The sequence below is a fragment of the Elephas maximus genome, chromosome 23 (genome assembly GCF_024166365.1).
Source record: "Elephas maximus indicus isolate mEleMax1 chromosome 23, mEleMax1 primary haplotype, whole genome shotgun sequence".
NCBI lineage: Eukaryota > Metazoa > Chordata > Mammalia > Proboscidea > Elephantidae > Elephas > Elephas maximus.
In genome coordinates, this window is record NC_064841.1 from 6,572,985 (window position 1) to 6,596,326 (window position 23,342).

General features: G+C 39.8%; 1 long non-coding RNA gene across 1 annotated transcript in view; it reads left to right on the forward strand.

Moving 5' to 3' along the window:
* Positions 1 to 23,342, forward strand: part of LOC126066350 (uncharacterized) — a 72,635-nt gene that overhangs the window by 15,744 nt on the left and 33,549 nt on the right. The window contains exon 2 of the long non-coding RNA XR_007515068.1: positions 2,043 to 2,103. This is a non-coding gene — a long non-coding RNA (uncharacterized LOC126066350). The remainder of the gene's footprint in view (positions 1 to 2,042; positions 2,104 to 23,342) is intronic.

Here is a 23,342-nt window from a genome sequence, read left to right on the forward strand (position 1 = left end):
CATGAATACCAGAAATCAGAGAGACAGTGCTCATGGAACAGTAAGGAAAAATAATGTTTGAGATAGGAAATTTATATTCCCCTTATTAACAACACACCACAGTGACTGAAAAAAAAAAGTTCATGGAAAATCTCTAATCTGGCAGGAAATACGATAAATCACTGTGTTCTCAAATTTTTAGTGTGCATCCGAATTAACCGGAGGACTTACTGAAACACTGGCTGCTGGGCCCCCTTTCCAGAGTTTCTGATTCATAGGCCTAGGGAGAGGTATGAGAATTCGTATTTCCGCATTTCCCAGGTGAGGTTACCACGGCCGCTGTTGGTGGTAGTGGTAGTCAGAAACCACCCTTTGAGGACCACTGGGCTAAATTTTCCTCAGTGAGCTGAAAACATATGGGTAAAAACAGTTTTCCTTTACATTTACGAGCTTTTGTGATTTTTATATAAAAAGAATTATAGACAGAAAAATGGTGTAAACAAAATTTGTCCCTTCTGAAACGGAGTATATTCCTCTAAGAAAAATCTGTGTTGCATAATCTCTCAAACATACATAGTTTTTAATTCTTAACAGTCAACTTGTTTTAGTCTTTAAAATCTTCCTTTTATTTCTAAAACAATGAGGCCAGATTAATTCTTTCTGGCTTCGCATGGAGCAAAATTAGCTTTAAACACCCCACATTGAAATCATGTATAATTATGTCATCACGTGAAGGGATTACATTTCTAAAGGAAAGAAAATGGCAAGAAACAATATATTTCAGGGCTGTTTTCTCAGTTTAGAACCAAGGCTGATGGTACTTTTTACCTCGGGACTTAATCACCACTTCATCACATGGAATTGATATTTTTGTGTTAGCTTAGTCATTCTTTGATATAATCATTTAAGTCTCTAAAACATATAAACAAAATATATTTGTCATTTTAAACAATCCAGCTTATAAAACAGTCATGTTACGATACATTTTAAATGGATTACCACTGAATAAAAGGAGTCCCTGGATGGCGCAAATGGTTGAGGGCTGGACTACTAACAGAAAGGTTGCCGGTTCAAATCCACCCAGAGGTGCCTTGGGAGCAAGTCCTGATGACCTGTTTCCGAAAGATCACAGCCTTGAAAACCATATGGAGTGCAGTTCTACTCTACACGCATGGGGCACCACAATTCGGAATCGACAACCACCACCACCACTGAACGAAACTTAGAAAATACTATGAGGAAGAAACTTCACATTTTCACATATTTTAGACTATTAATAAGTATCATTTGGACAATAATTCCATTTATACCTAGTTTCAGCATTCATTACTGTCTTAGTCATCTAGTGCTGCTGTAACAGAAATACCACAAGGGAATGGCTTTAACAAACATAAATTTATTCTCTCGCAGTCTAACAGGCTAGAAGTCTGAATCCAGGGCACCAGCTCCAGGGGAAGGCTTTCTCTCTCTGTCGGTTCTGCAGGAGGGCCTTTGTCATCAATCCTCCCTGGTCTAGGAGCTTCTCGATGCAAGGACTCCAGGTCCAAAGGACCCTCTCCTCCTGATACTTCTTTCTTAGTGGTCACTCTCTTCTCTGCTCGATTCTCTCTTTTATATCTCAGATTGACTCAAGGTACAACCTAATCCTGTAGATTGAGTCCTACCTCATTAACATAACTGCCTCTAATCCTGCCTCATTAACATCCTAGAGGTAGGATTTACGGCACATAGGATAATCACCTCAGATGACAATATGGTGGACAATCACACAATACTGGGAATCATGGCCTAGCCAAGTTGACACATTTCTGCAGGATACAGTTCAATCCATAACAATTATTTAGTGTTTATCTTTTTATATATCATTATACACGTGTCTCTGTGTGTCTGTGTGTGTGTATGATGTGAATACCCAAGCTGTTAATATCTAAGCCATTATTGGCGAACATCTAGTTTAAACTCAGGCTCCTTTTGTTATTCCAGGCCCTCTATAATCTGAACATATTCATTTACTCATAGTTATTTCCCCATGATGAACATTTGGTAAAACTTTTAATTTACAGATGTCCAAATATGCCTAGTATCTTCCTTCCTCCGAACTTCAACCTAGGATTCCCTGTTCAGGTAAGTTCATTCTGAAAGATTGGTCTTTGATCTGTTGGGGGGTGGGGGCTGGGACGGGGTGGTAAGTACATATAAAAATAAATTTGAAATCATTACGCAGATTCAAGTATGCTTTATTCATTCTTTTAAACATGTTAGATACACTCAGGAGAATATGACTCACTGAATTTTGAAGTTTGCTTTATTAGATTTACAAGTGTTTCTTACATGCTTAGAAACATTTAGGTGTGCAGATTTAGAAGTCCTGTTAGTTGTCTGAAGGTCTTGAGAAAATGAGATAAATCTGGGACACTAGTTTGAAATGTCTAAAGAGATTTAATTAATCTGGTTTGTAAATGCTATTAAATGTCTAGGGGAATTTACCCTGTCAAATTTATTAATTAGGCATTTATGAAAGTGAAAATGATTTTTTTTTCATCTTAACACAAAATTACTAGATTCATAAGTGAAATAAAAAAGATTAGTGATTTGAGCTCTAAGAAAGAGTGGGAACCTGAAATATACAACTTTAATAACCTGAATTCCAATCAAAGCACACATAATTGTTAAGCATTCATTTCCTTGGACCCCTTAGACATTAAAAAATTGCCATAGACCATTTGTAAGTTGAAGACTGCCGTGCGATGTAACGCAGTGGTTGGTCATGCACATGACTTCGCAAGACACAGAGGTCTGAAATTGAATCTCAGCTCTTCTGATTAACGGCTATGTGACTGAGACAAGTTATCTAACTTCTCTCAGCCTCAGAGTTTTCAATATTAACACAGAGTTGGTAATAGTGCCTACATTCTTTTGAGATTTTGGTGACTGACTTGTTTTATGTCTTGGTAAATAACGGTATGTAAATGGCAGTGATTTATTGTTAACACAGGCAAAGCTAGCTAATAGTTGTTGCTGCCAGTTCCTTCGAGTCGGCTCTGACTCTTGGTGACCTTATGTATAACAAAGTAAAATGTTGCTCACTTCAACTCACTCATTTTGGATCTGCCATCAAGAAAGACTACCTGCTAAAAAAGGACACCATGTTTGGTGAAGTAGAGGGACAAGGAAAACGAGAGAAACCCTCAACGACGTGGACTGACAGAGTGCCGCAGCAATGGACTCAAATGTACAAAAGACCATGACCCTAATAACAGTACGTGGTAGGAAATATTAAGTGCCCAGTGAGAGCTGATTTAGCAAGAGAAGACTTTACGGAGGTTTTTTTAGTGGGTAAGATTTATGTGGCATAGAGAAAAAAAAAAAAAGAAATCCTCACAATTGGACCAATAAGCAACATCATGATAAGCGGAGAAAAGACTGAAGTTGTCAAGGATTTTGTTTTGCTTGGATCCACAATCAATGCCCTGGAAGCAGCAGTCAAGAGATCAAAAGACACATTGCATTGGGCAAATCCTCTGTAAAAGACCTCTTTAAAGCGTTGAAAAGCAAGGACATCATTTTGAAGACTAAGGTGCCCCTGGCCTAAGCCATGATACTTTCAATTGCCTCATATGCACGCAAAAGCTGGGCAATGAATAAGGAAAACCGAAGAAGAATTGGTGCCTTTGAATTATGGTGTTGGCAAAGAATATTGAATATACCATGGACAGCCAGAAGAACGAACAATTCTGTCTTAGAAGTACAGCCAGGCTGTTCCTTAGAAGTAAGGATGACAAGACTTCTTCTCACATATTTTGGACATGTTATGAGGAGGGACCAGTCCCTGGAGAAGCACATCATGCTTGGTTAAGCAGAGGGTCAGTGAAAAAGAGAAAGACCCTCAACAGGATGAATTGACACAGTGGCTGCAACAACGGGTTTAAGCATAGCAAGGATTGTGAGCATGGAGCAGGACCGGGCCATTCTGCTCTGTGTCGACTTGACGGCACCTAATGGCAATCCCCCCCCGCCCCGCCCCACACACATATTCATGCTGTCAGGTTTTTGTTTTTTTTCCTTTATTCACTTATTTTCACACTTTCTTAAGGTTGAAAAACCAATTTGTTAAAAACGAGTGGGACCGGGGCATAGATGGAGTTACCTTTTTGGCAGGCCTGCAGCTACTTTAGTTGATGTCTCAGGGCCATCATAATCCAGTTATCCTTTAGAAATTAGTGATTGGGACAGGAGAGTCTCGGGCAATCTTCCAGGATTATTTGACCCGAGCAGGATTTACTGAGTTGGATCTCTTCTTTTAGAAATAAGAATCATTCTTTTAACTATAACGTGCTTCATAGATTTTACTACCTTGTATGAGTTGAGGAGATTCTATACCACCAACCTATATCACAATATTTTTACTTAATCTTTTGCAAGATTTTGACCTAAAGGGATTTGCAGCTTGATGTTTTGTTATATATACTTAGAAATTATGTCCGCCTTTTCTTTAGCATCTCTCTTAGTCTTCGTGTGGTACCTACGGTCGCTATGAATCAGAACCAACTCCATGGCACCTAACCACAACAACTAGACTTTGGCGTGGTTGAGCAGAATTAATGTTCAAATAATCACAACATGGCCAGTGAGGGTCCCTTTAACATGACCCCTGTATTGCTTTATGGCAGAAAAATATCCTGGAACTTTGATTTTTACTGCGTGAAGTCTTGGAATAAGCTTCTCACTAAGGATCGAGGATTCTTTTTAGTGAAGAATAGCATCAGAGGCCAGCATCTGGACACTAAGAGTGAGTTCCAAGTAAGGGCGGATGCTCGTCTAGACACCAAGGCTAGTCTATGTTAGTAACAGAGTTAGAGATGGTAAATATTTTACAATCTGTGAGTTCACATCAGTTTTTCCAAACTTGTGGTTAAGAGCTCGGCTGCTAACCAAAAGATCGGCAGTTCAAATGCACCAGGCTCTCCTTGGAAACCCTGTGAGGCAGTTCTACCCTGTCCTATAGGGTCGCTATGAGTCAGAGTCAACTCAACGGCAGTGGGTTTGGTTTGGGGTTTTTTCCAAACTTGAGAAGTTCTTTTATTCAAATCATGTTTTATACTAAAACACATTTATTTTTCCTCTTTTTAGCTAGAAGCTTCTCCATACACTCTTTTTACTGACTTTAATATACCATGCTACCGAAATGTCACATGTAATTACATGTTTAATTTAAAATACTGTCTAGCCCCTCTTCTACTTTGAAGTATAGCAACCTAGATCTTGCTGGATCACGGGTCTGTCATTGCTGCAACCACCTCTCTGTCTTTCTCTTTCTGTCTCTCATAACTCTTAGGTGTCTTAAGCATCATTTTATAAGCACTTTAATGACAGGATAATTAAAACAAAGGGTTTGTAAGTCCGTTGTATTAGCTTATAATCTATTTTTCCAAAGAAACGATTTTATAAATGATAGATTCTCAGACACTGCATGAAAGTCTATTTAACCCGTGATGCTGCTCAACTGTAGCCCTGAAACCATGAGCCTGATTCTCAAGCCAAGGAGTTACAGGAGGGAAGAGATGGAAGTCCCCCCCCCGCCACCCCGCCACCCCAGGAATAACAATGGCCTTGAACACATTTTTGAAAATCCAGTAATGCCTTAGGAACTATTCAGTCATTCAATCATTAATTTATTTAACAACTATTTGTTGAGTGTCTCTTGTAAAGAAACACTACAAATTCCTGGGGACACAAATTGCTGAGTCATACTCTTTACCCTCAAGAATCCTAATCGGTCACAGAGGCAGAGTTCTGGCCAGACACCATCCTTAAGGAGGTGAGAAGGATGAGCCCAGTGCACTTCCCCCCCCCAGCTTTCAATCATGATTTTAGCAGGGTTAGAGATGAGGTGGGCGTAAGGGTCATCCCCTCTACATTTTGGAAGTAATAAGTCAACCCTTCTCCCCACTCCACTTCCGTGTATACCATTTCCCGCCAACATTCCTCAGAGTTTTAGGTAGTAACTTCCTGCTGACAGTTGCTGTCGAGATGATTGACTCACGGCCACCCCATGTGCAGAGCAGAACTGCTCCACAGCGTTCTCAAGGCTGCGACCTTTTGGAAGCAGATCACCAGGCCTGACTTCCAAGGCACCTCTGGGTGGGTTTGAACCGCCAACCTTTTGGTTAGTAGCCCAATGCTTAACCATTTGCGCCACGCAGGGGCTCCCAGGTAGTAACTAGAACCTTGAAAAATGAAACCAAATTTCTGTAATACGATTAACTCTTAACTATGCAAAAACTAAATTATCTGAACTGCATAAATATTTGAATGGATAAAGCCTGGTTTTACATTAGCGTTCTTTTTAAACACAATTTTATTACATTAAGACAAAGTGGCATTTCTTTCCTAACTAATCTATATTTCATAATAATCACAATAAAGATGCAAAAAAAAAAAAAACCCCAATTTCATAGCATGCAAAACAAAGAGGTTAACAAACACCAAATGATCTGCCCAACTAAAATTTTTTAAATTATATTTTTATGCTATAGAAGGTTTTAAAAAATAATTTGGGAATGTTTTGTTTTTATTTTTTCTGCTATATATTATTCATGAGATCAATAATATTTAAAAATAAATTATCTAACACGCTCAAGATTTTTCATGTTCACTTTTTCCTAACTAAAGCAAAAATATTTAATTGTACTTTAAAAAATTAATCAGCTTGTTTTACATTTCAGGGTTCCTCTACATCCCTTGGGAATTGTGAGATTCAACAATTGTTTTGTTTTTGTAAGGTTTGATTATTAGCAATGTGCAGATAGTCCGTTCACTTCAGTTGTAGATCAGGGATGCCTGACGCTTTGTGGTTTGACTTTTATCTTCAGACTTGATAGTGCAATTTGGCTTGAAGTATGGACGTTTTCCCTATTGTTATTTCTGAAATATAACATTTTTCTTTAAACTTGGTAATAATGTTTATTACTATTTTTATGTGCATTAAATTAAAGTTTATCTTAGACTCAACTGCTCTCTGGTTAATTTAGGTCTATGTTATGAGACTGAGTCATTAGGCAATACTTTTTCCAGTCAACTCGTATTCGGTTACGAATCAGAATTATATGACGCCTTAGGTTAATGTGTGCTGTGAAAACATATTCCATAACCAATTCCGTAAGACTCGTTATGGAGTAAGTCTTGTTTTCTTTTCTAGGCAATTCAGAATCCTCTCAGACGTCTTTTTTTATTTCTGCCATGAAACTAAAATAATGTGTCACTGTGGGCTTTGCTTCAAAGGAAGATCAGTGATTCATGAGCAGAGGAGTGGACATTAGTGCATCCTAATTGTCTTCGGCTGCTGTAGTAATGTTACAATACTATAGTATATAATCACGGCCTTCATATATGTTTGGAATCTATGTGAATATTTAAGCTATATCAATACATGTTTGGCAGCACAATTTTTCCATAGTCCTTGGACTAAACCATTGGCTCTCCAACTTTAGCCTGCATGAGGATCACCTGGATGGCTTGCTGAAACACCCACCCCCAGTCTCTAAGGCAGTAGGTCAGCTGAGGTGTTGTCATCAGGTGCCATGGAGTCCATTTGGACTCATAGAGACCTCATGTGACAGGGTAGAGCTGCCCCGTATGGTTTTTCCAGGCTGTAATTTTTACAGGGCCAGACTGCCAGGTCTTTCTCCCAGTGGATTCAAACAGCTAACCTTTCAGTTAGCAGCTCAGAGCTTAATCCTTGTGCCACCAAACTAAAACCATTACCATCAAGTTGATTCTGACTCATAGTGACCCTGTAGGAAACAGAGTAGAACTGCCCCATAAGGTTTCCAAGGAGCAGCTGGTGGATTTGAACTGCTGACCTTTTGGTTAGCAGCCTGAGCTCTGAATCACTGCACCACCAGGACTCACTTGGGCCACCAGGGCTCTGCAGTTCCAGCAAGTTCCCAGCTGAAGCTCGTGCTGTATTCTCTCTAGCCCACTCTGAGGACCTCTGCACTAAAGCTTTCACCTGAAAAGGTTAAATGTAATTCACGTACCAGGAGTACAAGCGGAGGAACCGAATTTGCTGACATTCTGCTGGGAGTTGAAATCTCAGATGGATCTGTTAAAAAAAAAAAATCGTAGATGGCCACAAAGTGGGCTGTTTTGGAGAGGGGAGGAGGGATGGCACCTGTGCATATTTAAAATCTTTGGCTTATTATCTATGTAATAAGCATACAGAAATCATAAACTGATGCCCAAGTTAAAATATCCCTTAACACATAAAATGCTGTCCTTTACTAAAAAAACACCAGAATTTGTTAATATCTTTAGCATTATACAAGCATAATTCTTCTCCTATATTCCTTACGGAATATTATTTTGGCCGAATGTTGTGTTGTGTGTAGAAGGGATGGTATTAACTGGGAAATATGCCGATGTAAAATATTAGAATCATGTGCATAAAATTATGGAAATTGGATGGCAACCAAAATCCAAAATTATATATTTCGGGGAGTCAGTATTTCCTTTAAAACGCAGTGATGATTTACACAAATCTAGTAGCTGGTTTGTTTTCTCATTAACATGTGTGTTTTTATTTGAGAAACACACTTGTCACTGTTGCTAAACTCTGATGAATCTTGAGAAATGTTTTCATTCCCTTCCATTCCGTCTTGGTTGACTGGGTGCCCGTAAGTGTGTGGGAACGGTGGATGCTGATTTCCAATTGATGAACTCCGCTTACTGGCTCAGTGACCTAGTCCCTAACTGGCCTCGTTCTTTCGAATCCTTCCCTATGTACTTGTCTGTAGTTGTGCTGCACCTTTTGATGTGTGAGGAAGTAATGTTCTTTTTCTCTCCTTGTTCTTCTGAAGGGAAAGTAGGAGACAGTAAATATGTTGGTGGGGTAGCCAAACATTAACCAAAGCAAGTGTGTTAAATCCTATCAGCTTCAACTGCCTTTTTGTTTTTTTCATTTTCTAGTTAGCTTTATAAAATTATCTTCCCTGTTGCTTACTCCAGATCAGACACAACATTGTATAAAGATCTCACCAAGAACAATAATGAGAAAAGACCACAAAGTATGGAAGTAGGAGAATAAATCATGTTTGCATTGATTTGTCAGTGTAATCCATGTTCCCTTCATATTTCAGCTTAAAGTTAATGTGATAACCTCATAATGAGAAAAATTTCTGGAAAAAGCAATTGACAGAGCCTATCAATTAGCAAGAAATCTAACCCGATATCAGTGGTCTGGGAGAAATCCCATGCCTGCGTTTACATCAGATAAAGTGATGACCTCAGAAATAGGATGGGCATAAAATGGCATATAAGAAGTAAGGAGAGATAGGAGGAAACATTTCTTGGAAGAAGTTTTGTTGGATCTTGCAATGGTGAGGCTGTGGAAAATGTGCTCTGGGATTATCTAAATTCAGCCAAGGTTAGTCTAGTGCTTGGTTGCCCTACTGGCGACATGCCAAGCTTCCCAACTTGTGGGTTTGGGCACGCTGCAGTGTCTCAAGTGGTTACAAGTATACCTCATAGTGATTCCTTCAGCCTAGGGTGGCTGGTGGGGCCTGGGGCAGCTGAGCTCAGCAGCCATCTCCTTTATTGTTGAGCGGACTCTGCCATTTATCTCAAAACCAAACCAGAAACCGGTTGCTGTCAAGTCAATTCTGACTCATAGTGACCCTGTAGGACAGAGTAGAGCTGCCCTCTAGGGTTTCCAAGGAGTGGCTGCTGGATTCAAACTGCTGACTTTTTGGATACCAGCTGAGCTCTCAACCACTGTGCCACCAGGGCTCCCATTTATCCACACCCCTCCCCAAAACCAAACCCACTGCTGTTGAGTCGATTCCGACTCATGGCGAGTCTATAAAGGACAGAGTAAAACTGCCCCATAGAGTTTCCAAGGAGCTCCTGGTGGATTTGAACTGCTGACCTCTTGGTTAGCAGCTGCAGCACTTAACTACTATGCCACCAGGGTTTCTCATTTATCCCAAGGTGCCTAAAATACTACCATTTTCCAGAGAATACAACAGAGAGTCCTGGACAGAGCAGGAAAAAAATATATAGAACAAAATTCAAATTCATGTAAAAAGACCAGATTTAATGGTCTGACAGAGTCTGGAAGAGCCCCCAAAACTATGGCCCCCCTATGCTCTGCTAACCCAGAACTGAAACCATTCCTGAAGCCCGCTTTCCAGACAAATATTAGACAGGACTATAAAACAAAAAATTAATACATGTGAGGAGCATGCTTCTTAATTCAATCAAATACACGAGACCAAATGGGCAGCTCCTGTCCAAAAGCAGGACAAGAAGGCAGGAAGGGACAGGAACTAGACAAATGGACATGGGGAACCCAGGGTGGAAAGGGGTAGCATGCTGTCACATTTTGGGGATTGCAACCACTGTCACAAAACAATCTGTGTATAAATTTTTGAATGAGAAATTAACTTCAGCTGTAAACTTTCACCTAAAGCACAATAAAAAAAAAAAAAAAACTACCATTTTCTAGGTCTGGTGTGAAAAAAAGTGGACAAAATAACCCCATGCCCCTTCTCTTCTTGAAGTCAAGCCAGTGTACTTCTGCCCTCCACAAGGCCAGTTTCTACTTGCTTGGCTCTGTGTCTGGAATGCCCACCTCTTCCCAAACCACTATGCAGAGCGTTTCTTAAATAAGACACAAAAGTAGTGTTCATAACGGAGGAGAGTGTTAACTGAAGGATGTTGTAGCTTAAAACGTTTGTTCAATGAAAGAATCTATGAACAAAGTGAGACTGTTACACCTCAGGCTGGGAAAAATCTATGAGAAAAATGACCTTCCAGTAAATGAAATTGCTCAATTTCAATTATTTTCTTCTAGAATTCTCTGGAGGAGGAAAACCCTGCTGCCTGGTACAATTCCACTGGTCCGTGGAGTTTTGCTTAGCTTGAGATTGGTTTTAGTGTAACCCTTAAACCTCAAATGGTGGGGTTTTGTCATATAAAAAGTCCAAGAACGCTGAAAGGAATTCCTAGTCCCTGCCTGGTACCCTAGGGCAATGATTTCAGAACACGACTTGGCTTAAAGCCGACTCATCCTATCCTTGGTGCTATGTCTTTGTCCATCTTTCCTCACAATCAACCCAGCACACCGTGTTCTTTGCATGCCACCACCATGTTTTCTGTTTATTTAACCACACCTTTTAACAAGGGCAGGGACCTATCATTAATGTGGGGAGAGTAAGCAGGCACAGGCACAACCTTTCAGGACAGCGATTTTCCAGTAGGTTCTGTTCTCTGCCTACCTACAGTCACCATGTCCTCCCACGGATCTCTGTTCTCCACTTGCCTTTGCCTCTTTTCTCCTATTCCTTAAATAGCTGAGCCTTGCTCCTCATTCCAGGCCTTTGTACTTGCTGTTGCTGCTGTCTGGCTACCTCATGTTTGTACTTTTAGTTCTCAGTTCAAATACTACCTCCTAGGTGAAGATGTCTTGCCCCTCCAGCCTTACTCAATCCACCACCCTCCACTGAGTTGCCTGGGAGCACGTTCTCCTGTTTTGCATCCTTCAGAGCCCTTACCACTATCTCAAATGATTCTCTTTTCAAATAAATTTTATCATCGTATTAAAATACTAATGGCATAATAACCAAAACCAAACCCAAACCCATTGCCGTCAAGTCGATCCCATGGTGTATAGTGACCCAATATAGCAGAGTAGAACTGCCCCCGTGGGGTTTCGAAGGAGCAGCTGGTGGATTCAAACTGCTTACCTTTTGGTTAGCAGCTGAGCTCTTAACCACAATACCACCAGGGCTCCAATGGCATAATGTTGTTAGGTGCTGTTAAGTCGGTTCCAAATCACAGCTACCCTATGTTTTTGCCACCCTCATGATCGTTGGTACACTGGAGCGCATTGTTGCAGCCACTATGTCAATCCATGTCATAGATGGTTTTCCTCTTTTTCGATGACCCTCTTCTTTACCAGGCATGATGTACTTCTTCAGAGACTGATCCCTCCTGATAACATGTCCAAAGTATGCCAGATGTAGTCTCACCATGCTTCCTTCTAAGGCGCACTCTGACTGCACTTATTCCAAGACAGACTTGTTCATTCTTTTGGCAGCCCACGGTGTATTCAATATTCTTTGCCAATACCATAATTCAAAGGCATCAAGCAGATGAAAAGCAAGATACAAAACTTCACATAAAATATTCAAGGAAATTTATTAATGGTTATCAATTTATGTAGTTACAGAAGGGTAGAGAAAAGGTTGAAAGAAAATGTATCAAAGTGACCATTTTATCTTTGTGGTGGTATTCGGGGTGATTTTTATCTTTATTTTTATATGCTTCCTGTATTTCCCATTTATTTTGTAATAAACTATCATTATTATTAACAGAAAAAAGTAAGTTATTTTTTAAAGGTTATTGTGTTTTTGCCTTATTTGTTTCTAAAATGATCTTTTTCATACATGTATATATATAGAATGGTATTTAGCAAGCTTATAATAAGAGGTTACATCATTGATCAAAAAAAAAAAGAAAATTGCAAAACATAAATGGAAACAAAGATCTGATTCAGATAATTTTTTTTTTAAATAAGAGTCTTAAAAGGCACAATTATAATGCCGTATTTAATGTTCTGTAAGCAATTTTGAGTATATTATGGGGAATAAAAATTATAATTACATGAATCATTAAAACATTCAGAAGATAAATCTTGCCAGTTATTTTGCTCTCTCTGTTGTTAAATATATCTAGCTTACTGAAGTACAGCTGTCTATAGTTTCATAAGCATAGAAGTATTTTTTGAATACAAATAAACTGAGCATAATAATCACATTCTATAATGGCTGAGAGAATGAATAATAAATTTAGAAAAATTACTAGAAAAACCCACAACCTAAAAGGATAATAAAAATCTGTATGTAGGATCATCAAGGTAAGGAAGAGTCAGGATTCCTAAAAAATAGTGATTTCAAAATTATGATTCCTCAACCAGGTGAAAGTTTAAACATTCTCGTACCTAAATAATGCATGATATGTTTTCTGTCATAAGGGTGGTCCTTTGATTTTCAACACAGTTGTTCCTGAATAACAAGTCTTTCAATTTTGGGTCAACAAGGAGAATGGTGATTACTTTTTCGCCCTTCAGAATGACGTATTGGCATTTCTAGTTGAAGTTAAACTGAGTTCCAGGTCTCTTAGACCTGTGCTTTCTGGCTCTTGGCCTGTAATAAATCTAAGAGTGGCAGTGTGTATGAATGTATGAGTCTCAAAGCCTCTCCTTGTATCCTGAACTTTAAGGCTGAGGTGGACTTGCCATTGCGGTGGTTGTCCCACCTGGCCTCCGTTGTGTTGAATGCAGTGGTGGGCAAAGAGGAGACATTCAAGAATTTAGAGCCACTTTAGAGAGGCCGTTCCTAGACTCATAGTAACCCTATGAGTTGGAATCGACTTGATGGCAATGGGTTTTAGAGAGGCCAAGACCATCTCAGGACAGACACAGAGTGAGAGAGCTAGAGGAAAAAGAGAGAAAGAGAATTCTCTAAACTGACAAGAGAAGAGGAAGAGAGACAGAGATGTGCTGGTGCTGGTTGATCTCAGGGAGAGTTGAGAGAAAATGTGAGGCAGCTATTGGGCCTCATAAGAAGTAAAGGAAAAGAATATGGTGAATGGAGACTTCAAGAGAGTTGGTTGTATGAGATGAATGAAAGTCTGAGGTACTTTCCAAGAGAACTCAACATTAAATTGCATTTGTCTGATTGTGGCACCATGTAGGAGATTGACCAAGCAGCCTACCTTTACGTGGGAGAGATGAGAGCTGTGTCCTCTATTCACAAAACCTTGTATTATGAGAACGAATGTTCATTGCAGAACTTCAGGTACTGAACTGATGCTCCACCGTTCAAATACCATCACCAGAAACCATCATCTCTACCTACAAAATACAGCTCAAATCGGACCCCTTCCCATTCCTTCCTCTTCTAGACTGCCACAAAGCCATGACCAGTCACCCTGATTCTGTTCTTGGTCTACTACAGGAGCTGAGGTGATTCTTTTAAAATGTAGATCACGTTATATCATTCCTCTGGCCATCAAACTTAGAATAAAATCCTCACCGAGCCTTCTAAGGGCTTCCACGAGGTACTTCCGTGTGACTTTTCCACCCTCGTCTCTTGCTCACCTTCACACACCAACTCTGTTACAACAGGTGCCCTGCCCCACCATCATGCCATCATTCTTCTTGGTCCATACGTCACCTTTTTTTCTTCATGACACTCCTCACTACCTGAAATTATGTCTTAGACTTGTCTGTGTAACTGTCTATTGTCTATCCCCTATTAGAAATTAAGCTCCTTCAGGACAAGGATTTTTCTCTGTGCACAGCTATAAGTCCACTGCTAGACCAATGTCTTTTACTTCAAGGCTGAATGAATGATTTATGTGTATCTAAGGAAAAAAAAAAAAAAAAGGAAATTCTCCTTCCACATAAATTTACAATGTATTTATTAACCTCTGAATGTCTATTGTGCGCTAGGGACTGTGGTAAGTGCCAGGGATATAATAATAAATAATGCAGAACCTGCCCTCCTGGGGCTCCCACTCTGCTAGAAAAGCCAGAGAGTAAATAAAAGGTTGTCAAATAATCACAAATACTCAATTACACTTGTAAGAAGTGCTAGTAAGAACACAAGAAAAGTAAACAATTTAAGTCGAACCTTACTAAGCTATGTTAAGTTGAATCTAAAGTATATTAAAATAATTTATGTTGAACCTAAATTAAGCTCTTTCTTTAAATTTCAAAAATATGCTTAAACATGGCAGGCTGATTTTTCTACGACAACCACCATTTTTTCTCTTCAGTATACTTTTTTGGAAAGGAAGGAAGTAACCATAGAGTGACGATATTGGGGTAGAGTGGGGGGGAGGTAGAATCATACCCTTTTGCACTTTCCTAGAGAAAGTGGGAGGCCTGATGGTGCTGTGGTTAAGAGTTATGAGTTATGGCTACTAACCAAAAGGTTGGCAGCTTGAATCCACCAGCCGCTCCTTGGAAACCCTATGGGGCAATTCTACCCTGTCCTATAGGGTCACTTTGACCATGAGTTGGAATCAACTTGATGGCAACAGGTTAGATTTTTTTGTTTGTTTGTTTTTTTAGAGAAAGCGAACAGGAGATTTGTGAAAAGAGGAAGGCAGAGAATTCAGAAGAGGATATATCATCGGGTGTGGATGGGGGATGTCTTCTTCATTCTTCGCATACTTCATAGTAGTTCAAGGACCATAGTTGGTGAAGCCCCTGCAGTTAGTCACCAGAAAGATTGTGGTCTTAAATGTACTAACTAATGACCCTAAGATAATGACTTAATAATGTATCACATTTGATCATTTATAAAATGACTTGGAAGATTTAACATAATCATGATGATGATAAACATTTCTCAAATAATTTACAAAATATTAAAAATTTCATGGCTAAATGTCTTGGTTATCTAGTGCCGCTATAACAGAAATACCACATGTGGATGGCTTTAACAAAGAGACATTTATTTTCTCACAGTCTAGTAGGCTACAAGTCCAAATTCAGGGTGTCAGCTCCAGGGCAATGCTTTCTTTCTCTGTCAGCTCTGGGAGAAGGTTCTTGTCATCAATCTTCCCCTTGTCTAGGAGCTTCTCAGAGCAGGAACTCTTGGTCTAAAGGACACACTCTGTTCCTGGTGCTGCTTTCTTGGTGGTATGAATCCACCTGTCTCTCTGCTCACTTCTCTCTTTTATACCTCAAAAGAGATTGGCTCAAGACACAGTCCAATCTTGTAGATTGAGTCCTGCCTCATTAACATAACTGCTGCTAATCCCATCTCATCAACATCATAAAAACAACATCATAGAGACAGGATTTACAACACAGGGAAATCATATCAAATGACAAAATGGTGGACAATCACACAATACTGGGAATCATGGCCTGGCCAAATTGATACACATATTCTGGGGGGACACAATTCAACCCATGACACTAAACATTTAAGTATGTTTAAGAGACTGTTGCTATTCATTATTTCAATTCTGAAAATCTCTTCCTGTCAACGTTTATTCTCAAATTCGTTCCGAAATGAAAAAGATTAACCTCTCTGGATTCACTTTTTCCCTACTTTGCCTGCTACCAGATGGTTTTACTTTAAAATATAATCAGAATTCTTAGCTGAAACTTTTAATAAGAGAGATAAATGTGTGCTTGAGAATAATCAGACACTGTGGTTATGTAATATGCATTAATGTCAAAAATAAGTGTGGTACCTAATTTAATTTTAACAACTAATCCTTAGTGAAGTCCAACAGCGAAATGTTTTTTGACAGTGTCTGGGTCCTCTCCTAACCTGCCTCTGTTTTTGTTCCTTCCTACTCTCTTTTTTAAGAGCTTGTTAGAAGCTGGGCATTTCTTCCATGTCTGACTGTCTTATTAAAAAAAAAAAAATATTACTAGGACTTTATTGGCTTCCTTGCAGCGTTGCCTAAGTTTATGTTCCCTTTCTCCTTTCTCTTTCTGTGGTGACTTATTTAGTGCTGCTATAACAGAAATGCCGCAGTGGGTGGTTTTAAAGAACAGACATTTATTTTCTCGCAGCTCAGGAGGCTAGACGTCTGGATTCAGGGTACCAGCTGTAGAGGAAGTCTCTCTCAGCTCTGGGGAAGGATCCTTGTCTCTTCCAGCTTCTGTAGCCCTGCCATTCCCTGGTACCTTGACAATCTTCTAGAGGCGTCTGTCTTGCTCCGTGTGTGCTCTCTGTCTCTGCTGCTCCTTATCACTCAGAAGTGATTAGGGTCAGGACACACCCTACACTGCTGTTACTTCACTAACATAACAAAGAAAACCCCATTCCCAAACAGGATGACACCCACAGGTATCCAAACCCAAACCAAACCTGTTGCTGTGGAGTCCATTCCGACTCATAGTGACCCTGTAGGACAGAGTAGAACTGCCCCATAGGGTTTCCAAGGAGCAGTGTGGATTTGAACTGAAGACCTTTTGGTTAACTACTGACCTTTTGTTAGCAGCCATAGCTTTTAAGCACTGCATCACCAAGGCTCCTCCACAGGTATAGGGGCTAGAATGCCAACATATATTTTGAGGCGACACAATTCAGTCTACAACACATGGCAACGTGTCTCGTTTGTACTCTCTGCTTTCTGGAAGCGTCACACTGCTTTGTGTGTCATGGCTGTCCTCTGGCAGGCTATCGCTCTCTCCTGTCTAGGGTCACAACCATCTGCATCTCCCCAACCTATTTGTCTTTTCAGCACTGCCCTTTCTCTGCCTGTGCTCCTGGAACCCCACCACTTCCCATGAAAACTATGTGCTCTGTGACCCCTGTCACCAAGCCCCCCAAGAACATCATCTGTCTCAAAGGTCTCACTTTCTGCACAGTATCAGGGACAGTTTTAGGGGCAGCACCAGGCACATGGGAAACCCTGGTGGCGTAGTGGTTAAGTGCTACGGCTGCTAACTAAAGGGTCTGCAGTTCAAATCCTCCAGGTGCTCCTTGGAAACTCTATGGGGCAGTTCTACTCCGTCCTATAGGGTTGCTATGAGTCGGAATCGACTCGATGGCACTGGGTTTGGTTTGGTTCGGTTTGGTTTACCAGGCACATACTACTATGCATTTCCTGAGAGTTTATCATGTGTCAGGGTCTGTTCTGTCTCAATTAATCCTTGCAGTAACCTTCTGAAGTACTATTATGAGAAGTTTACAAATAATTTGGTTTTCAAGAATCACCGCTAGAACTGATAGTAATAAAATCATACCAAATGTTCTGGATGACTTATTTCAGAAGCCAACTGAAAAAGTTAAGTACTTTTTAAAACTCTTTTTTGCAACTGGAAAGATTTAGTACTTTTTAAACTTCTTTTTTTTCCTACTTCCACTTTTTAAGTTTTTCAGATACAGTTTTTGAGAAATCTCAAGCCTTAGACATTTTACCCACTAAAAATAAATATTTGTGGCTTTTCTTTATTTGACATTTGATTCTATAGTAAAGTAAGCCCTAACATCTCAAAAAACTAATAATGGACTAGATGTAAACTTGTTGAAGAAATTGAGTAATAAAGTACCATTTAAATGTAGACATACTTTCCGGAAGCTACTCAGCTTGGGTCACCGGTATGCTAATTGCAAGTGATTTTTACTTATTAAGCAAAATAAATCAGCTGAACAACGTGTAGAAAACTTATTCTAAGTACAGTGCAACTTTGAGAGTAGGATCAGGGCGAAGGGTGGAATAGTTTTGAAATTTATCCTTTTAAAGTTTTACTAGTCCTGAAAGCCTTAGCCTTAATTAGCTAGAATTGAGTTTTTACTATAGCCATGATTAAGTAAGGTATTAAAAAAAAAAAATAGAGCTATAATAAAAACAACCAAAATGAAATTGCACAGAGAACAAAAATATTTTGATATAGTAACCACTATTTTTTGTGCTTTTCATTACCTTCTGACCCTTTCCACCTTCAGCAATAATAAGCAGTGAGGATATTCAGTACTTAATTCTCCTCTGGGAAAGGACACCACAGCAGAAGGAGCAACAAGTGAGGTAGATTCTTGACTTTTTAAACTAAAGAGCCAAGGACGAGGTATATGACTAAATGGTCTGGAAGAACTTAGAATTAGTCCATGTCTGTTTTCAAGTCCATGCAGAGACTAAGTAAAGTTTGCCCAATGACAGGTGAGGAATCAAGTGAGAGAAAAAATGGGGGACAGATGTTGGTCAGAAATTATTCTTTGGCCTGCCTCCCCACCTGTGGGCAAGTCACAGGACAGGTGATAGAGAGGGTGATAGAAGTCCTAGACGGGTGGGCCCTGTGTGTCACCTCCCCAGTTGCATCCCAGGGTGAGAGCAAGCCTCACAGCGCTCTCTTTAACCTCATCAAAATGGGAGAAACAAAGGAGAAATGACTATGGAGGGCCCAATGCACAGCTTGAGACAGCCTCAGGAGCCACTGAGCAGCCCAGCCTGCTGGGAAGAGTAGAAGGACGTTTTCCCAGTGATCTGGAGTGGCACAGATATGGTACGGCAACCCGTAAGGACACCAAAAACCAAACCAAAGCCATTGCCATTGGGTCAAGTCCAACTCATAGTGACTGTATAGGACACAGTAGAACTCTCCCAGAGGATTTCCAAAGAGCTGCTGGTGGATTTTAATTGCCCATCTTTTGATTAGCAGCCAGGCTCTTAACCACTATGCCACCAAGGCCCAAGTAAGGACAAGGAGGATGCAAATGTGACCTACTTGGACTAGTTCTAAGTTATCAAGGGAGGAGAAAGGGCTGCACTCAGGCTCCTCCTTGTCTAGTGGAGCTGGGCTTGTTGTTGTTAGTTGACCTTTCAGAAGTAGATCACCAGGCTTTTCTTGCGAGGCATCTCGGAGTGGGTTTTGACTGCCAAACTTGTAGCTAGTAGTTGAACACAAACAGCTTATGCTATCCAGGGACTCTGGAGCTGGGCTCTTGTTGTTGTTGGGTGCCATTAAGTCGATTTCAACTCATAGTGACCCCATGTGACAGAGTAGAAATACCCCATAGGTTTCTCTTGACTATAATCTTTATGGGTTTCCTGGTATAATCTTTATGGAAGCAGATCTCTGGGTCTTTCTCCTTCAGAGCTGCTGGGTGGGTTTAAATTGCCAACCTTTCAGTTAGCAGCTGAGTGCTTAACCTTTGCACTATCAGGGCTCCTCTGGATTCAGGCTACCCATTGGTAATATCTCTGGTTCCATCCATTTTCCCAAGATTTTTCACAAAGAAGCCAGAGCTATTTCCTGTCTCTCTTAATCTCCTACCACCAGCACTGGCGTCCCTGTGTGGTACAAAGAGTTAACAAACTCAGCTGCTAACCAAGAGGCTAGATGTTTGAGTCTACCCAGAGGTGCCTTGCAAGAAATGCCTGGTGATCTACTTCTAAAAAATCACCTATTGAAAACCCTGTGGAGCACAGTTCTGCTTTGATGCACCATGAGTTGGAGTCAACTCCATAGCAACCAGAGCCACCAGGACGACCAGAGAACTTATGCACGCTATTTTCTGTTTTAGGAAACGTTATAAACCGACACACCCGGGAAAAGAAATTGAAGCTACATTCAATTAAAAATTAGATTTTACACGACAAACCACAACATGTTGGCACAGCATGATTGAGCTGAGTTATTTATACTAAGTGAGGGGTAGGTGGATGACAAATACAATTATGAACGTGATCAAGAGGCTTGGTCTGCTGATGACATGTCTTAAAGGTTATTGTGATTTCACTTTATTTAATCTCTCCATTCTGAAGAAATAAAAGTCTGATCCCTTTAAAGCCCTTTTTAAATCAATCAACCAGAGCAAGTAATTCACTAGAACTGGGATTGATATGAGTCGGAATCGACTCGACGCAACGGGTTTTAATGGGGACTGATACAAAGATTCTATGTCAATTGCCTTGAAATCATCAACTTACAGTAACTCAGAAATAGGGGTTATAAATCACGAAAGGTTGACCTCCCAGAAGACAAAACAAAGCCTTGGGCCAATTACAAGCCATGTGGGGCCATTGGTGCTCAGAATACTTTATGCCAAGGATTGTGCCTGCAAATGACCTGGAATAGTCTTAAAGTAGAGAAATGAGCAAGCAAATGATTTGAGAAATTGTGATGAAAGCATTTGTAGAAGTGACACAGATCTCAGTTACAGAAAGGATATTATTAAATTCTAATTACATTTTACATATGTGTATAGCATTGATTATGGTAGATTCATGTGGCTACAAAAAGTCATTAAGCTAATACTTCTTGCCTTTGTAGAACTTGAGCCTAGTGGGGACAGGGAAAATCAATGAAGAGTTGAACACAATATAATAACTGTTATATACAAGACTGCTCCAACAGAATAGAGGGGAGGGACAACATTATAAGATTTTCACATTCAAACATTTGTCCTGTAACTGATATATTATTGGACTTGCAGGTAACCAGAGGTTGACATAGATAGAACAATGAGATTCTACCATAATTGTCCAGGTGAGAGACCTTGATAGTGGAGCTGAGGAGAAGAAGGTAGGTAAGAGAGGGATTGAAGAGGTAGTGATTACTGAGCTTGGTAACTGATTTAACTTGAAATAGAGCAGTCCAAGGAAATACTGGAGTGGGCCACTGGGTGGTATGGAGGAAGATGATTAGGTCTTTTTTGGAAATGTTGAGTAGAAGTCTGAAGCATATCCAGGTTGAGACATCCAGGAGGTTATCATAGATATGAGTCTGGTTTTAGCAGTATATTTTGGCCATGGATTAGAAATTTGAGCATTTTACTCTTCAAAACTGGAATGCTAATTTCTATTCTGTGGACTAATTACAGATTAAGTGCAGCCCAGGGGTTAAGAGCCTGGGTTCTAATCCCAGCTCCAACATTTACTGGCTGTGACCCTGGGACCATTTCTAAACCACTCTGTGGCTCAGTTTTGTCATCTGTAAAATGGGGACTCTATAATGTATAACTGTGAGAATTCAGTGATTGAACTTATATAAAACCCTTGGAACAGTGCTTAATAGTATTAGCTATTAATATGGGTTGAAGAACAGGAAATTCCCATTTTAAAAGTCAAAAGGAATTAAATTCTAGCCATTTGATATGATTCAATTTTGTACCTGTCAAGGCATGGATCTAGTGACATTTTTCTGTTTCCCTGATTCAGCCTCGCAGGCAGAAAATCCAGCTACTCTATCTTTGATGCTGTCGACAGGTACCACGGGTCATGTGGGAATATGGATCTGGCTTAATGATGTAATGTTTGGAACAAAATTTAAGACTTTTATCTGACTTTCCTTGTAGCCTCCAAAATCATTTCCATGGTGGAAGCAGAATGCTGTCTTATTTATTTTCACTGCATAATAACAACAGCACCCCCCCGCCCCAAAATCTGCAATTCCTGAAACATATGCGCTGTATAAACATAGTTGCACGATGAAGATAAACAGTAGTATCTTTCTCATTAGCACCTTTGAAGAGGATTCAGGTATGGGGGTCTCCGGGAACAGGAAACCGCCCAGAGAACCAGTTTACCAAGTAATCTCTGGGTCTTAGATTAGCTGAATAATTACAGAATCACAATTTGGGTGTTTATTCACCCACTTACCATCTGCTTCCTTGAGGCTATATTCTAAGCAATTGAATTGAGAGCTGAAAAACATGAACTCAACGTAGAAAGATCAAGTTGACTTGAAACAGTATTCATTGCAGTATCGTTATATTCAAGCACAAATGTAAATTTGTGTACTAGAATATTTTTATAAACCTGCATATTTTGATGAGGTCACTACTGTGAATCTGTTGTGCGATAAAACACTGAGGTTTGAGGTTCTATTAAGAACAGGGATCAAATAAATTTCAAAATCTAAATTGGGCATCCAATCCAAATTCTGTATGTGTCATCAGATGAACGTGGCAGTTGGAGTTCCAGCACACACGGTCAACAACTTCAGATCTGCGTTTAAAATACTACAGAAAAGGATTTTCTTTTCTGTGGTGGAAGGCATGTTGTTGGATTTTAAGAGGCAGGAATTGCAAAGTATTTTGTACACAGCATGGAAAGCAAATGTGAGAACATGTATATGATACTTAACAGGTATTTGGCATCTGAAGACTATCAAAGCTAGATGTCACTTCGCAGTGAATATAACAACTGAACATTTTGGAAAAATCAAAATATTTTCCTATCAATCCATCTTCTGAGGATTTGCTGTTTTGATCCCCCACATTCTCCACTTCTTGTGAACATTCTTTTGAGGGCGAGGTTGCTAAAGTTTGTTTATTTTGTTGTTGTTGTTGAGAATATACACAGCAAAGCATACACCAATTCAAGAGTTTCTACATGTACAATTTAGTGACATTGATTACATTCTTCAAGTTATACAACCATTTTCACTGTCCTTTTCTAAGTTGTTCCTCCCCCATTGACATAAACTCACTGCCCCCTAAGGTTCTTATCTAATCTTTTGAGTTGCTATTGTCACTATGATCCCATATAGATATTTCTTAAAAGAGCATAATGCTCAGGGTAGACTTTTTTTACTAGTTAAGCTAACTGTTTTTCAGTTTTAAGATCACTTCAGGGGGTATTTTTGGTTTAAGGTTTAAAGATTATCTCAGGGCAATATTTTCAGGGGTTCATCCACCTCCCATGGCTCTGGAAAATCTAGAATCCATGAGATTTTGAGATTCTGTTCTGCATTTCCCCCTTTTGATCAGGATTTTTCTATGGAATCTTTGATCAAAATGTTCAGTAATGGTAGCCAGGCACCATCCAGTTCTGCTCTCATGGCAAATGTGGCAGCTGTTCACGAAGGCAATTAGCCACAGATT